Below are 18,863 nucleotides of genomic sequence, written 5' to 3'. Positions count from 1 at the left end.
GAGAGTGAGAGAGAGAGAGAGAGAGTGTGAGAGAGAGAGTGTGAGAGAGAGAGAGAGAGAACAACAAAATGATAGACATGAAAGACAAATAAACTGAGATTACTTGAAGTCCTTAGATGGAATTGTAAAGAGGAATTCCTGCTTTCTTTTGCTTTTGGTTTGTCTGAATGTGTGCTTTTGTCCCTTACTCAATTATTGGATTAGATCTTTCATTTATCTACATACTTGTATGTATATGTTTGTGTGTGTATGTATTAGGGTGTTTGGAAAGCATTTGCATTTTTTCACCACTATGAAATATGAATCAACCAATCACATCAGAACCAAGATCAAATAGACGGGAACTGTTTAGAAATAGTATATTATCTCTTCTATCTGGCAGTGTATCATTCATAGTCATTTTGGTAATTAGCCCCATGGAGGATAAGAACTTTATAAAACAACATATTAGCCATTGCTTACTTTATGAGTTTCAAAAGAAAAGTACCATTAGAAAAGCAATGAAAAACATTTGTGAAGTGTATCCAGATGCGGTGAAAGTTCGTTCATGTCCATGTGGTTTAAAAGGTTTAAAGGTGGCGATTGTGATATGTCTGACAAGCGTCACTCTGAAGATGGCCCACTCTGAATAACAACCTTTTGAATGAGACGGTTGTATCGGATCCACATCAAAGCACCAAAGGTTTGGTGAAAAAACTTAACGTGTCATATTCAATTATCCATGAACATCTCAAGCAAATTGGGAAAACATGCAAAGAGGGAATTTGGATTCCACATAAGCTTACACTTGAGAACTGAAACATTCCACTATTTGCAACAGTCTTCTAACCAGGAATAACAACCTGTCATTACAGGAATATGGAAGGATCATCAATGCAGATGTCTATTGTGAGCAATTTGATCACATAAATGAAAAATTACATTGAAAGTGGCCAGCTTTGGTAAACAGCACTCTTCAAAACAAACCCAAGAAACAATAAGATCATTAGGATGGGAAGTTCTTCCACATCCTCCATACTCACCTGACTCAGCACCTATGGATTTCCATCTGCTCCGATCACTAGAAGGCAAAATATTCAGAAACAGAGAGCAAGTTGAAAACAGACTTTCAGACTATTTTTCAGGAAGGAAAATGGGTTTCTTTGAATGTGGCATAAAAGAGTTACTTTCCCATTAGGCTTATGAAAAGATTTGGTAGGTGTAAACTGAAAAAGGCTTGTCGTGCACATGTGTGCGCATATGTGCGGCTTTGCGTTTGTCCCTCACCATTGCTTGACAACTGGTGCTGGTTGGAACTTAGCAGTTCAGCAAAAGAGATAGATAGAATAAGAACCAGGCTTAAAAAATAGATATTAGCATCAGTTCATTTGACTGAAACACTTCAAAGCAGTGTGCCAGCATGGCTGCTACTGACTGAAACAAGTAAAAGATAAAAGATAAAAGATAAAAGATATATATATATACATATATATCATCATCATCATCATCATCATCATCATCATCATCATCATCATCATTTAATGTTCACTTTCTATGTTGGCATGGGTTGGAGGGTTTGACAGGAGCTGACCAGTTGAAGGGCTGTTCAAGATCTTTGTCTGTTTTGGCATGGTTTCTATAGCTGGATGGCCTTCCTAATGCCAACCGCTTTACAGAATATACTGGGTGCCTTTACACATCATCAGCACAGGTGACTTTTATATGGCACCAGCACCTATGAGCTCACAAAATTAAGGATGCTCGGCTGGATTGGGTTGCAGGGGACAAGCCTGTATGCAAGGGCAACCACACTTTCACTTAGCTTGATGTGTCTTTTCAAGCACAGCAAACTGCCAGGAGTCTCAGTTCCTTGTCATCCCTCAGTGAGTCCCAGTGTCCATAGATCCTTTCTCACCACTTCATCCCTACCTCTTCCACATGTTCCCTCCAGAATTAGAGATTGGCACTTCATTCATATGCATTATATGGCCATACCAGTGCAGTCTTCTCTCGTGCATGCCACATCTGATGCTACTTATACCCAGTTTTTCTCTCAAATCACTTATATGCTTTTATATATGTACACTGACATTACCCATCCAGTGAAGCATGCTGGCTTCATTTTTTTCAAAACTTCGCATATCCTCAGTAGTTATAGCCATGTCTCACTGCCATATAGCATAGTTGTTCATACACAGGCGACATACAATCTGCCTTTCACTCTGAGGGAGAGACCCTTCATTACTAAGAGATAGTAGCTCTCTGAACTTCACCCAGCCTATTCTTATTCTAGCAGCTATGCTTTTGGAACAACCACCCCCACTACTAACTTGATCACCTAAGTAATGGAAACTGTCTACTACTTCTAAGGATCCACCCCTCCACTGACATATGTGAGATTCTATTTTTTGTACATTCCTGGTGTTTAATGCATATCTCACACCTGTAAAGACTACTTTCTCCTTTAGTCGTCAAGTGATACCGCTGCATCTCTTATGTGTCCATAGCTTGCATCTCTGAAGGGGTCTGTGATTTGATTCCAGACCTTGCTTCCATACCTGAAATTTTTTCCCTAGTTCTGATAGTAATGCAGCAATAAGAATAAGCTCATCAGAATAGATGAGCTCTCCAGGGTAGCCAATCTTAAATTCCTCAGTTAGAGCTTGGCGGACCATGATAAATAAGAGGGAGTTAAGAACTAAATTCTGGTGGACGCCTACACTAAACTCCTTGCTATACTTATTGGTGGTTCACACCTTACTAGCAGCATCCTTTGTACATGGCTTGTACAGTTTTCACTAACCACTCATCTATCCCTAGCTTCTGCATTATATATATATAATATCAAGCCCTTGATATTATAATGTATTTTTATATATAAAGGAAAAAATTACATACCTTGTATTACTTTTTTCCTTAATTGATTTACATGCTGGTTACTCGATAAAATCTTATATAGATTTTATCCTTATATTTCATATGTATATATATATATATATATATATATATATATACGCACACACACACACACACATATCATGTGTGTAAGCACATGTGTTTATTCAACAGTACAAAATCATAACTAATCTACCTACTTGAGATGTCTATTAATACATTTCTTTAAGCTGTTTATATTTTTAATTTATTTATTCATTTATTTCAATATCTTGTCTGCCTCTTCCTCCTCAGTAAAGATAGTAGAGAGGCAAAAACCAGCAATATGTTAAACTAAATATCCATCTCTATTTGATTTTGTGCCTTGTGTTTCAATTTTCAATCACTAATTGTCTGGTATTCTGGTTTACTTCTTTTGAGGTAGATAAAATGAATGCTAGTCAAGTGGTGGGGTATTCAGTCAACACATACAGACATGGTACTGTGGTTAATAAATTCACATTGCAAATATGTAGTTGTTGGTTTCATCACTCTGCTTTGAAACTTGGGCAAGTGTCTTCCATCATAGCCTTGTGATGACCCCAATACTGCATCAGTGGAATTTACTGAACAGAACTGTGCTGAAGCAGGTATATATTCTCTCTCTCTCTCTCTCTCTCTCTCTCTCTCTCTCACACACACACACACACACATACACAACTAGTCTGGGAACATTTTGATACCACTTTGTATATTGTATATATCACATTTGGGTGTGATAAATCTTAAATCAATTCCTCACGGTGTGGTCAGTCAAGATACTAGGGCAAGTTTGCATTCATAAGGGTGAGAGTGGAAGTGCCCTGATAGAGGGTGCTTTAGTATGATCTTTCCCTCAGTCAAGCAGAACCTTCACCTCCTGCTGTTGTTAAAGTAAGGTTTATAATATATATACGCATATGCAGGCACAGTATTGCCAAATAGCCATGGTTATACTTACAGGTTCCTGGGTTCAATCCCACTGCTTGGCAGCTTGGACAAATATCACTTTCTACAGCCATATAGTGAAATTGAATAGATGGAAACTGTATAGAAACCTGTAAGTTGATTGTAACTGTAAACAAAAGGTATAACCTTGCCACACATTGTATCTGATTCTTCCTGAGAATTCTGCATGCATGTATGAAACATATAGAATTGTAAGTGATGGATAATTAGAGTAGTAGATTGACACTCCCACTTTAATGCAGTTTTTGACTCATTTTACACAGTTGAAATTGCTAGGAGTTAGCTTTTATTTCACAATTAAGTAAAATTCTAGTAGATTGTATTACTATATAATATTTGCTCCCACATTATAAGTAATGTTTGGGTTTCGACTGTAGAGATCATGTTGTAGCTTAGACATTTTTTGTAGAACTATTGAGGAATTTTGAAAAACATGTTGAAATGTATATATATGTGTATCCTGTATTAGGTAGCTTTTGATATATAAAATTTTCTTTTAAATTATTATATCAAAAATGAAAATGGACTTCAAATAAATATAATTGTATTTAAAAGAAAGCTGATTTAAAGTTTATTTAAGCAGAGAAAAATGTATATCATTAAAATTCTAAAAATACTTATGTATTAATATTTATTATCTATACATAAAAGTCTTGTTTGTTTGTTTTTTTAAGCTATGTAAAATAGTGTGTATATGACTTAATTAAATATTTGTATGTATATCAGTTTCAAATCAGTACACTTTTCTACTTCATTGACAAAACCAACTTTTATTGAAGTCCATTGAGATTTGATAGTTACAAATTGTAGAGCATTCAGCATATTTGATTAGCTTTGATTGAAAAAATTTATAATATACAACACATTATTGATTAATCTTAAAATAACTTAATCACTTTACAAGCTACATTCAGACTAAGAGGACTGTTGTAGCCCTGTATTATCACAAAACTTAAATGAATGCAACTGTAAGAACAACACAGTAGTAAAAGAAAAAAAAAGATAAATTCTACTTCCCATGCTACAATATACACATGTGCAAACACACACACACACACACACACACACACACACACACACACACACACACACACACACACACAATACAGTATATTATTTTTACCTCCGCCAAGGAGCTCTATATCTTCTGTATGATGTGACAAATATTCAATCAACATTGCCCATCTTTAAAATTCGTCTGAGGCTTGGCCCCTGTGCCATCTGTCCACTACAGAAATGTTCGTGTCATATATATATATATATATATATATATATATATATAAGTAAAAAAGCTAGTTCTAAAAACTCTCTAAGAGATGAATGCAGTAGTTGTACTACCAGTTAATGTTCATAGCCACTCCAACATGTCTGTTCTGTTTGAATGGACTTTACTGTGATTTTTTTTAACACCAAGAGGACATCCCCTCTAGCTGGTAAACAATGCACACCTGCATTCAATATATTGTGAACAGGGAAATGAACCCCTACCATCTTCTAGTGATGGGACCAACATACCAGTCTGATTTTGGGCTATTGCTAGTCTTTCTTCAATACTGGACACCTCATCTGCTAGAAATGAATTTTTTATTATGATAAATATAATCATACATTGAGGGGACAAAACAGGACAATACAAACAATTATCGTTATTGTGAGTTTGAATGAAACCTAGGTTTAAAAATTATGAATGATATATAAAAATGAAAATTTTGCCTTTTTTTTGGACTTTAACCTGATGGACTAAAAAGCAAAGCAACTACACCTTTTCCTTTTCCCATGAAGGATTAAGCAGGATCAGTTGCACTCACCTTTCTTACCATAACCTTAAAAAATGGTAAAAGGAAGAACTTACAGTTTGAATTTGAAGAGGGGCTGCACAAATTCAGCTACCTATCCATCCTTTTCTGTCATTGGTATAGTCACTGGGCTTAATAGTAATTTTTTCGGCCATTTCGGAGCTGAGATCCTTGATATCTTCTGGATACCTTTCCTTCAGCTCTGAAAATAGGCCTGCGTCCATTTTAGCAAGTCTAATATCTGGGGGCGTGTCTTTTGTTATTTTAAAAACTCGCACCTTATGATGCGCTCTTATGACTGTGTTCAACACACTGTTTTTTTCCGAGAAGGAAACAATTTTTTCTTGGGTTTTGGAGTGGGATTTGGTGAAAGGTTTCACTGTGGGGTTGGTTTGGGGAATTTTGTTTTGTGCATCTGCCGTATGTTTTATGGATTTTTTTGTTTGGCGAGGGGAGTCTGGGACTTGGGCATTTTTTCTTTTGTGTGACACTGTAGTGAATTCCATTACAGCGTTTTTCTCTGTCTTTTTCACTGCACTCTCTGCTGTTACTCCCTCTCTCTTTTCTACTGCATTGTCTTGCTTTTCATGTTTTTCTTTGACTACTTACATAGCCTTTTGGGGAGGGGGCTTCATTGGTTTTCTTTTTCTCACACTTTGAGTAAACGTGGCCCTTTTCTCCATATCTGAAGCAACGGGGCCTACGTCCCTCAACGGCTACTCTCATTGTTAGCCCCTCCCCTACAAACACCCTATCGGGCAATTTTTCTATAGTTTCATTTGACGCTTGTACAACCATCTCTAGGGTCTGACCTTTCCAGTTCACGACTTAATGCTTTTTCAATTGCAAAATTGTCACTGCCTCCTCCACGTTGTAGATGACAGCTGCTGCTACCCACATAACCTCATAACCAGCCGGAATCTCATCCATGGTAATTTTGGCTGTTCTGCGACCCAGGTATATGGGTAGCAGAATTATTTTTTCGTTTCACAAGGTTTTTGTGGAGACTTCCTTTGCTATGGTGGCTGTTTCAAATTGTGCTTCTACCATTGTGTTTCTCATCCTCCAGCCAACGTAGGTTATTTGGTTCCATATTGGGAACAAACATCTTTCTACGACATCAATTTTGCATCCATAATTCGTTTCTCCTTTAAATTGTAAATTTTGTAGACAACCGTTCTTGCGTTTAATGCTTGCACTGTCTCTGGAGGAGGCAGTAGTTCCATATCGCTACCATTTTTTTAATCAAGCTATGGAACTTAAACAATTGTTCCATTTTCACTTCCATTTCCATCATATTGCTGCCCACCGCAGCAGAAAAACTTGGTCTTTCCTTTGCCTGTTTTTCAATTTCACATTCATTTTCACCGCTATTATCCTTTCCCATTGCAGGAAAATATTTTTTAGATGTAATATTAAATTCCATTGTAAACATGTTATTACTTAGCCAAAAATGACAAAAATAACAAACAAATTCAATACCCAGCAACGGGTAAAGAAAAAGACAGTTCAGCAATAATTTTTTTTTCACAGTAAATTCCAAAACAGAATTTTCTGCCCTGTAGGGCGAAAATTACTGTTCCACAAAGGACAACAGTTCAATTCAAGTCAAAGCACACCAGAAACAAAAATATAATAACAGACAAAAACACAATGGAACGAACTCACATAACTTGGTAGCAGCAAAATCTCGATTCACAACGCAAAAAGACCTCGTCTGCTAGAGATATTTTCTTTATTAAGATAATAATTATCTAACACAGAACGGACAAACAAGACAGAACAAACAGATAAATGTTAATGTGAGTTCAAATGAAACCTAATTTTAAAATGTTGATGATTATACAAATTAATATATTTCTTTTTAATAATTTTTAGCTAGGTGGGATTCACCCTGATGAGCGAAAAGCCCAGCGACTACACCTTTATCTTTCTCCATGGAGATTAAGCCGGGTCACTTGCACCCACCTTTCTTACCACAGCCTTCCATCTTTTCTCAAACACACTTTGCAACAGTCGTTTCCTCTCTAGCCCTATCTTGCTCTTCAGGTGATATCTGAAGTGAGCAATCCAGGGCCAGAGATGAAGGTTCCCGTCACGAGTCCTTGCAGTCTTGTCTTCCAAACACACACTTTCAACACTGCCACTGTAAGGAGAAAACATGCCCCACCTTCCTTTGAGAGTCCAGTGGGTGGCACAATCTTTATTATAGAGTACAGCTGATAGCTGTACTCTGCCTAGGTATGACAACACATGTTCAACGTAAATTATCAAGCCTGAAAGCTTCCAGCAGTGTACAAAAGTGTGCTGGACGGTTTCATCATCCAGCCTACATCTTGGACATGCTGGTGACACTGACATTCCATGCCTGGATAACTTATCGCAAACAGGTAAAGCGTTCCTGTAGCACTGCCAGGTCAGGGATTTTTGATAATTATCCAAATACCTTGGCCTGAAAGTCTTTCGGAACAGGTTGGTAAGTTGGTACTCATTGAACCCCAGAGCCCCACCTAGGACATCATCATTTTTAAACTCTACCAGCCCTCTATACAAAACCAAGGTGGTATTCCCACTGCCGGCCTTGCCTGTCTTGTGGATCAGCATGAGTGCCTGTCAACACTCCTTTTGCTATTCTGTCAGATTGCGTCTTTTAATAAAACCGGGTTTAAATCTCTCCAAAGAGGCTGGTCATGGAAAGAATTCCTCTACAAGTGGATTCCACACCTTGTCACCCTCCAAGTAGTGCCAGAGATGTCTCGACCTCAATGCATGTTTGCGCATCATAGGCCAGGGCATCCCTAACCCACCCTTTAGCGGTTCCTGGCAGCAGACAGAGCACCTTACAAGTGGCTTTCCTCCCTTCCACAATAAGCAGAAAAGGAAGTGCTCCAACTTGTTTAGCCACAAGTCGGGACAAGGGACAACGGTTAGGCAGTAGGTGATTACAGATGCAATAAACACCTGTACCACTTCCGCCCTTCCTTTCAGGGATAGAGCCTGTCCAGACCAGGTCCGAACTAGAGCTTCCACCCTGTCTGCCACCTTGCTCCAATTCTTCTCCGTTTGGGAGTCTGGTCCAAACCAAACTCCAAGCAACTTAACAGGACCATCTGTCCAGTGACCCACGACACTGGATGATACCGGCTTGCTCCTCCAGGTGCTGAGGCACAAGCCAATGGACTTGTCCTTGTTAACCTTTGCTCCTGCCACCGCCTCGTACCCATTGATGGTGTCCTCTACACAAGGTAGCTGAGCCTCATTGGACACGATGATGGTGATGTCATCCGCATAAGCAGAGACTGACTTGCCACATCCAATTTCATTGGGGGTGTGTCCCAAATTCCCCAACTTCCTCAGTAAGGGCTCAAGAGCCAAAATGTACAGAAGCGGGGACGGGACACCCTTGATGAACTGAGTACATGATCAAAAATGGCTCCGACAGGTAGCTGTTTACCTGAACAGTGGATTGGATGCCGCTATACATTGCAGAGATTCACCTACAGAAGTCCGGTCCCAGCCCAGCCACTTCGAGAACCACTGCCAGGTATTGGTGGTCTACCCTATCAAACGCTTTACTCTGGTCTAAATGGACCGTTGCCCCACCTTTGCCAGTTAATTTACCCACCCTGTCTAAGGTGTAGCATATAAGGTGAAGATTGTCCTGGATCAACCTGCCCCGAATGGCGCATGTTTGCACCTTCCCTACAAGCTTCTCCACGACATACGTCAACCTTTTTGCTAACACCTTGGCCAAAATCGTTAACTCTACATTGAGTAGAGTTATGGGCCTGTAATTACTTATACTGTCCCCCCTTGCTCGGGTCCTTCTGGATCAGCATCACCACTCCCCGACTCACAGAGTTGGGAATCCTCCCATTCTGTTGCCAGTTTGCGTAGACGCCTGCCAGCATGCTACGATAAAACTCACAGGGCAGACCATCCAGCCCCAGTGATTTGTCCCCGGCACACTCGGCCAACACCTCTATTACCTCCGCAAGTGTAATCAGTCCTTCACAGCATTTCACCTCACGTGCCGAGAGTCGCAGCCCACCAGCAAGGAAGCCCTTTAGGGCCTCCCTACACTCAAGCTCGCCACCCTGCCCAAACACCTGGGTGAAATGCTGGTGAAAGGCTTTCTGCAGCTTTTCCTGTTCATAGATCTTGTGCCCTTGCTCGTCAGTTAAAGACTTTTTGCCCTTCTGACACTCCACACGATGGGCCCATCCAGCAATGTTAATACCTTCTCGGCCCACTGCACATAGTTTAGCTCTAAGCCTACAGCCTTCATGTTTGGCTCTGAGGTGACAGTACAGGACCGTTCTCGCTGCCAGCACTCTGTCTGCAGAGACAGATTCCAAAGCCTCATCTAAATTCTTGACTAGTTCCCTTTCTATTCTAGATCTATCTAAACTTAGCTGGTTGCTAAATCTAAAAGATTCTAAACGGATGGCTCTCTTGAGGGCGTGCTACCATCTATTGTTAATGATGGCGCCACATAATGCCCTCTGTACTATTTCCTTAATCCAGGCACAGAAGGCTTGACAAGTCAAAATAGACTTGTTCATCTTCCAGCACCCGGGTCCCTGTCTATGACATCTATATGTATCTCACACGTCACATATTTGTGATCCGTGTAAGACTCTCGGCATGTGAGGTGAAATGCTGTGAAGGACCGATTACACTTGCGGAGGTAATAGAGGTGTTGGCCATTGCCCCATTTATTTCTTTCGTTTCTTCCATTGCTTTTCCTTCTGAAGTAGTCTTTGGTTTCTGTGGCTTCTCTGTATCCTCATTAGTTTTCTTCTCTGTTTTCTTTTCAACTTTTTGAGGAGGGACTTCGTTGACTTTCTTTTTGGTGCACATCGAGCGGATGTGGCCCTTTTCTCCACATTTGGAGCAACGAGTCCTACCTCCCTCAATGGCTACTCTTATGGTTTGCCCCTCCCCTACAAACACCCTATCTCGCAAATTTTCCAAGGGTCTCATTTGAGGCCTGTATGACCATTTCTAAACTTTAGCCTTTCCAGTTTACCACCTCCTTCTTTGTCATTTTCAAAATTGTTATGGCTTCTTCGACGTCATATATTACGGCTGCTGCTACCCACATAACTTCATAGCCTGCCAGTATTTTATCTATTGTTACTTTTGCTGTTCTGCAGCCCAAGTATGTGGGTAGCATTCTTGAGGGTCTTAGTTGAGACTTCCTTAGCTACATCAGCCGTTTGGAACTGTGCCTCAACAGTCGCGCTTCTCGTTCCATGGCTAACGTAGCATATTAAATTCCATATGGGTGCCAAGCACCTCTCTACTATCTCCTTTTTTGCCTCCATGATCCCCTTCTCTTTCATGTTATATATTTTATACACTACAGTATATGCATTTATTGGCTGTAGTGTTTCAGGGGGCGGCAACAGTCTTATATGGTCGTCACTCTTTTTAATCAAATTGTGAAACTTTAATAGTTGTTCCATTTTAGCTTCTAGTTCAGTGACGTTGCTGCCCGCCGCATCTGAAAAGCTTTGCTTTGCCTTTTCCTTTTGTATATTGTTTGAACTTGCATTTTGACTTTCATTTACTTTTCCCATCTTGGGAAAGTCTTGGTTGGATTCAATGTTGAATTCCATGACAGTTTTATTTTTAAAAAAAACTTTGCCAAAAATGACAAATTAACAGAAAATTCACAACCCGTCAACAGGTAAAAAAATAATATTTCACAAATAATTCGCAAAATATTTTTTAAACAGTGTTCCGCAATATAATTTCTACCCTGTAGGGTGAAAATTACTGTCCTACAACGGACAACAATTCGATTCACAAATTAACAAAATGATATAAAACAGGTAACAAGCCAAAGACAAACTTACATAACAGGGTAGCAGAAATTCCCAAAAACGACGCAATGACTGTGTGTGTGTGTGTGTGTGTGTGTGTGTATATATATATATATATATATATATATATATATGTATGTATATATCATCATTGTTGTAATTTAACGTCCGCTTTCCATGCTGGCATGGGTTGGACAGTTTGACTGAGGGCTGGCAAGCCAGAAGGCTGCACCAGGCTCCAATCTGATCTAGCAAAGTTTCTACAGCTGGATGCCCTTCCTAACACCAACCACTCATAGAGAGTGTAGTGGGTGCTTTTACATGCCACCGGTATGAGGGCCAGTCAGGCAGTACTGGTATCAGCCATGCTCAAATGGTGCTTTTTACAGGCCACCTGCACAGGAGCCAGTCTGGTGGTACTGGCAACGACCACGCTCAAATGGTGTTTTTTACATGTCACTGGCACAGAAGCCAGTCAGGTGACACTGGCAACACTCGAATGTTGCTTTTTACATGCCATCGGCAAGGGAGCCAGTCAATGGCCCTGGGAACGATCACGCTCGAATGGTGCTTTTAACATTTCCACTGGCACAGGTGCCAATCAGGAGGTACTGTCATTGGCCACGACAATGATTTCACTTGTGTCAATAGATATATATATATATATATAAATATATATATGTCCATATGGTTGCGTTTGTGTTTCTATTTATATATAAATATTTCTATGTATACATGGAGTGAATGTACATATATATGTATGTGTACATGGGTGTAGGCAAATAAATCTCTTCATACATAATAAGAATCTTAATGACTATTAAACGACTATCATGGATACCAGGATACCTGAAATTAAGTTTTATGAGTGAACTGGCAGACAAGTGATGGTCATGGTTCATTTGATGAAAAACAGTTACAGACAATAAAGATAATGGATACTTCTAGTCTATATCCTGATATAAAAACTTACAATAGAATAAACAAAAATAGAATGTTGTTTTTTATTTATATTTATACTTTTGATTTTTATTTCCATTAACTAATTGTGGTCTATTTGTTTTGTAATTCATTTTTATTTTTTATTGCCATTGGTATTTTTATAACTTATGTCACCTTGAATCTATAAGCTGCTTAGTAAAGAGAAAATGCTAGTTATGCAAAGGCTTAGAAAATGATGGGAAACTGAACACAATTCAGCATTGCTATCAAAGCCACTCACTGATGATGTTCAGGTACACAGTTGCTGTTGTATCATATTTTTTTATATAATCACTTATAGAATAATTTATGTAATAGTATGATATGGAAAACTCGACAACTAACAGCAGAAACAATTATTGTGCTTTGTAATTAAAGCTTGTTCATTCCATCTTCTTGCTTTATAAATTTTTACATATATACATGCATTCATGCATGTATACATACATACGAGGTGCTGTCAAAATGTTCCTGAACTTGTTGTTTAATAAAAAAGTAACTTATCCACCTAAGTTTTAACATCGTCTCCTTTGAAATAGTTACCTTGTGCAGCAATACACTGATCCCAGCATTCCTGCCACTTTTGGAATCTGGCATGGAAGTCATTTTCTGTATGCAAGTTGAGGACCTTCTACGATTCACTCTGGATCTCAACAATGGTGTTAAAACGGTGATCTTTGAGCTGCATTTTCATCTTGGGGAAGAGATGGAAGTCTACAGGTGCTGAATATGATGAATAGGGTAGGTGCAGAGGCAATACCACATTATTTTTGGCGAGAAACTTGTGAGTGAGAAGAGCTCGGTGACAGGATGCATTGTCATTGTGAAGAATCCAATTCTTCATGCTCCACAGATCTCGCTGCTTTTGCCGAATGTCCTACCTCAAATGTTTCAAAACATTGTTGATCTTCCTCTGATGATCGTCATGCACAAGCTGATGAATTTTCTCCACATTTTCAGGGATGATGCTGGTGGAAGATCTTCCAGATTGCTCGTTGTCTTCCAGGCATGTTCTGCTTTTGAAGTGCCTATACTACTTGAAACTTTGCATATGACCTATTGTTTCATCACCATAAGCTTGCTGAAGCATGCCCAATGACTCTGTAGTGGATTTCCCAAGTTTAATGCTCTTTGTTCCAACTTCCTGTCCATGACAAAAATTTGAGACTGCAGCATGCAAATAATCACAAAAACACAAAATTTCACAACTTGCAAAGTAAACACAGCAATGTTACTCGGCACACTGCCTTATGAAGGTCACTTCTGGGGGTTACGCTGTTGGCAGGTCTTCCAGATTGCTCATTATCTTCCAGGGATGTTCTTCCACTTTTGAAGTGCCTATGTCACTTGAAACATTGTGTATGACCCATTGCCAAAGCATGCTCAGTGTCTCTGTAGCTGACTTCTCAAACTTAATGCAAAATTTGGCTCTTTGTTCCTGTCCATGATAAAATCACAGACTACAGCATACATATGATCCCAAAAGCACAAATTTCATAACTTGCAAAGTAAACACAGCGATGTCACTTGGTACGCTGCTTCATGAAGGTCACTGCTGGCTCTCACTACACGTGCTACCAAGGCCCAGCTAACATTCAGAATGTGTCTCAGACAACTCTGGTGAAAGTGTAGTGAAACCTCTCTCTCCAGTATTTAATTACAAATGATAACGTGGCGGCTAACATCAGCTTTCGGATGCTTGGACCCTTGTGTCCATCACCCTGATGGGTTCTTATTTGCGCGGCATTTGACAACAGTTCTGTTTCGCGCCAGGGTGCATACCGTCCAATCGTGGCCTTCCAATAAGGTCGCATGAGAGAGAGTTTTTCTGCTTTTCCGGTGAGTCCTTTTTCATCTATAAATAAGCCTGTTTGATCCACGCTAGTTTGTCTCGACAACAGACCTCTCACAGGTCTTGTCGCAGACCAGAACACAGCTCCAGCCAGTTTCCAGCGACGACGCCAACACCACCACCGATCTACTGTCTACCACAATGTCGTCGCCAGCAACACCACCACTAGAGTACACACCAACAACAGCAAATGCGGTTTCATCTCAACACTGTTTGAGTGGATTGTTTCCACCTCGAGTTAACAGCCAGAACGACCTGCAAGAATCTTCTGTACCAAGTAACCGGTCACAGCATCAACGCTCAACTTCACACACAACATGTGACACCACAGCTCTGCTCTTCGGCTACAACTTCTTGTACAGACATTCAATCCCATGTGTAACTCTTCTATGAACTGGTATTTCTCTATCTTGTGTTTAGGACTCTTATAGTCATTGTTACAGACACTTATTCTATACTCTGTATTTCTCAGTCACACGCACACACATATTGTTGTATACACACTCTTGTACACGAAGGCCTGTCTTATGTATTGTGTTACTTGTATTCTCACACACACACATTGTTGTATACATATTCTTTATACGACGGTCTGTCTTACACATTGTATTGTTTATATTGCCGCATACATGCACACACACAGACACACTGTTCACTATGCTAATAAACCTACTCTCTATATATATCTAATGGTTATCTCTGTCACTCTCTCTTTCCTTTACTGGCACTTGCTCGCATCTCACATATGTGAGCCCTTCATATGTTATATTACATGTTTTGTGTTCGACCGTGCAACGCGTTTAAAGGAGTCTCTCCCGTTCATCGCCATTTCCTTTGGTTTGCACGGTCGTATCCTACAAAAGTATTTAAAGACCTTTACATGACGTTTGTAAAGGGTCCATGTCTCACAAGAGTAAAGGACCGATGTCAGTACACATGCACGGTACACAGCAATTTTTGTTTGCCTTGTGATGCCATGCTGGGACCAGACACGAGACTGAAGAGACCGGAAGGAATTAGTTGCTCTCTGCAACCTGAAAGATATTTCCTCATCCAGGGAGCAAGAACGGCTGAGTGTGCTGCCCAGGTAGACAAACTTGTCTACTACCTTCAGAATTGTTACTTCAACCAAGATGGCTGGTTTCACATATGGATTTCCTGATGCAGGCTGGAACATTACAACAGTCTTGTCCAGGCTAATGCTGAGTCCAAATGCCTTATAAGAAGCAGAAATACAATCCATAAGTATTTGCATGTCATCCACTGTATGAGTGACTAAGTCACAGTCATCTGCATAAAGGAGGTCACGAATAATAGACTGGAAAACTTTTGATTTGGCAGCAAATTGGTGCAGATTAAAGAGGTGGCCAGAAGATTGATACCTGACATATATTCCCAGAGAGCTAACCTTAGCAAAAGCATGAGTAAAAGCAGCAGCAAAGTACAAAGAAAAGAGATTTGGGGCAAGCATGTCACCCTGCTTGACACCATTCTCTACAGGAATGGGTCCTGCCATGCCACCACCAACATTGACCCAAGCCTCCATCCCATCCCAAGATTCCGAGTTCGATTCCAAGCAGTGACCTGAACAAGAATAATAATAATAATAGTAACAATAATAACATCGAAAAATATACCCTAGGAATGAGAACCCAGGTTCGAAATTTCCCCAAGACACCTGAAGAAGTGTTAACAGCATACAAGATGAGGACAAATATCTGTTGAATGTAAATAATGTAAATAATGCAAATAATGTAAATACTTATTGCTGTCTATTGATGGCATGGAATTTAAGGAGCCAATGATAAGTCTTTGTTGTATAGTATCAATCACTATTTCATCCACAACTGACTCATGGTTCAGGAGTTCAGAGACCTGTAATTTCTATTGATTTAATAAATAGAGTAGAAGACTCCTTGGAATGCAAAGGAGCTGATGCAGAGCTCTTAGGCCCATAAACTTGCTTCATAAGATGGTAAAGCTTCTTGCTGTCATTTGCATCAGCAGCAACCTGAACATCACGAGCAACATCCTCCCACCAAATGTTCTGCATTTTCCTGAGAGATTGCTGCAGTAGTGATTTTACACTACTATAGTGCTAGATTTTGTTGCACAGCTGAAAGTCCTCTGTGCAGCAATACATTGTGGGCTTTACAACCAATAGTCACTGAACTTCAGCATCATTTTCATCAAACCAGTTTCTGTGTCTGGCAGTAGCATATCCCAGGGTTTCAGCAGCACATTTAAGAACCTGGTCTCAAAAATCTTCCTATATTGTAGTATTTTCAATGCTGGACAAGCGAGTCTGAAGCGCTTTCCTCAACACAGCATCATATATCTTGTGGACATTCAGATGCCAAGGAATGCCAGCTAGCCCTCTTCTCTCTTTCACTCTAATCATTATCCAGAACTTTGCTAGCACTAGAGTGTGAAAGGACTTGACACTATAAATGTCATAGATGTGATGTTTGCGGATGATGACATAATCTTTAGATCTTGGATGCATCCACATTGTTGTGTGGTCACCTTTGTGCATAAAATGAGTGCTTTCGATGTAAACACCATGTTCATCGCAAAGATCCAGCAGCATGAGACCATTGCTATTCATTTTCCCTACACCAAAACGTCCTAGAGAGTTCCATGTTTTCCAGTTTGTCCCAACCCTGGCATTGACATCCCCCAGTAAAATGACTTCATCAGAATTGGGGATTTTCCTAAGTATGGCTCTCAGCTGGGTTTAAAAAAATAGTTTTATCTTCATCACAACTAGTTAAAGGTGCATAGGCACTTATTAGAGTAGCAAACTGTCTACCTTTCAGGTGCAATCATAGAGTCACTAGATGTTAATTTATAGGAACAGGAAGCTCCTCCAACTTCTTAAGGCTATCAGATCGAACTACAAAGCCAACGCCAACTTCTCTGCACTCCTCCTTCAGTCTCCTCTTCCGAAAAAATGTGTATCCGCCTTCTACTTCCTCAAGCTGACCATCACCTATACGAGTCTCTGAAAGGTTCGGCTTGCGAGCAGTGTGTCTTTGAGGCGTACAATCACTCTTGTTATCCAACAGAGTGTGCACATTCCAGCATGATATGTTCAAGTTCCATCCAGATTTTGTAAAAAAAATGTCTCTTTGTTTTTCAAGCGCAGGGTGGGCATCTGTTAGTTGCACTAAACTAACCAGATATAGAAAGACAGGCAGTTTTTGGTTCACCTTTTCTAGAACCTCATCGGCCTCCGGGTGAACAGTGCCCTCTCCAAATGGAGTTGCTCAGACACCCATGCAGCAACCGAATCCTATCACTGTCTTGAGTGACAAGAAGACAACTTTATATCTAGCATGGGCCGCCTGCATGCAGGTCGCTGACGATATGCTTCCAACCCATCAGGTCTGCATACTTTGCCACCTTTCCATCACCACTGGACTTCCAAATAAGAAATACCAAAGCTGACATTGGAGCTTAATGTGATCTTGCAGCTTGCCAGATCCTGTCAAATCATCCAACCAATGTCAGTATGAAAAATAGATGCTAAATGATGATGATAATTTGTGTCATTGCTCTGTGTGTGTGTGTGTGTGTGTGTGTGTGTGTGTGTGTGTGTGTGTGCATACATGAATGTATATATGTATGTTCTCTCTCCCTTTATTAATTTAAAATAAATTTTGACCGGCCACCTACTTAGTAACAAGGTTGTGAAGGAAAGTATCTTGTTTTAACCATCATCCTATAAATCTTAAGGTCTTTCACATTTTATAGTTCCTAATATGATAATTTGTAGAGCATGAATTAAGGATTTGCGTTCTCTCTCCAAGATCCCAAGTTCAGCCATACTTTGCTCCAGACAGGTTGATATGTATCCTGTTATTCCAATAATAATAGGTATGAAGATGAGAGTGTATCTTGGGTACTGGATTTGCAAATTCCTTATTGATGGTCTATAGATGTCCTCTTTCTCTTGTATTTTTCTAACCATATTTGTATCCAAAGGGCAACTAATTTCCATAATAGAACATATCTTCTTGTGATCATCATCAGCATCATTTAACATCCGCTTTCCATGCTGGCATGGGCTGGACAATTTGACCAGAGCTGGCTAGGCAGAAGACTGCACCAGGTTTCAGTGTCTGTTTTGGCATGGTTTTTATGGCTGGATGCCCTTCCTAACACCAACCACCCCATAGAGTGGACTGAGTACATTTTATGTGGCACCATCAGAGGTGAAGTTAGTCTTGGCATGGTTTTTTTACAGCTGGATGCCCTTCCAAATGCCAACCACTTTACAGTATGGACTGGATGCTTTTTATATGGCACCAGCACTGGCAGGGTCACCAAGTAATTTGCAAGACAATAATCCTTTGAGAGGGGAGGGGGCATTGGAAGAAGTGATCTTGCATCAGATGATGAAAGATTAGAGTGTGATAGAAAGACAGAAACAGGTGTCATGCTGTAGAGGAGATACATGATTACCTTGTGTGTGTGTGTGAGAGAGAGAGAGAGAGAGAGAGAGAGAGAGAGAGTGATCAAGAATGAGGACAGAAACAG

At 40.0% G+C, this 18,863-nt stretch overlaps 1 protein-coding gene across 5 annotated transcripts in view; it reads left to right on the top strand.

Moving 5' to 3' along the window:
- The window catches only part of LOC106882261 (coiled-coil domain-containing protein 73), a 285,087-nt gene that overhangs the window by 243,894 nt on the left and 22,330 nt on the right, over positions 1 to 18,863 (top strand). The gene's annotated exons all lie outside the window — the stretch shown is intronic.

The sequence above is a fragment of the Octopus bimaculoides genome, chromosome 24, assembly GCF_001194135.2.
Source record: "Octopus bimaculoides isolate UCB-OBI-ISO-001 chromosome 24, ASM119413v2, whole genome shotgun sequence".
Lineage (NCBI taxonomy): Eukaryota > Metazoa > Mollusca > Cephalopoda > Octopoda > Octopodidae > Octopus > Octopus bimaculoides.
Note: the sequence above shows the minus strand (reverse complement) of the source record. Positions and strands in the feature narration are given on the sequence as shown.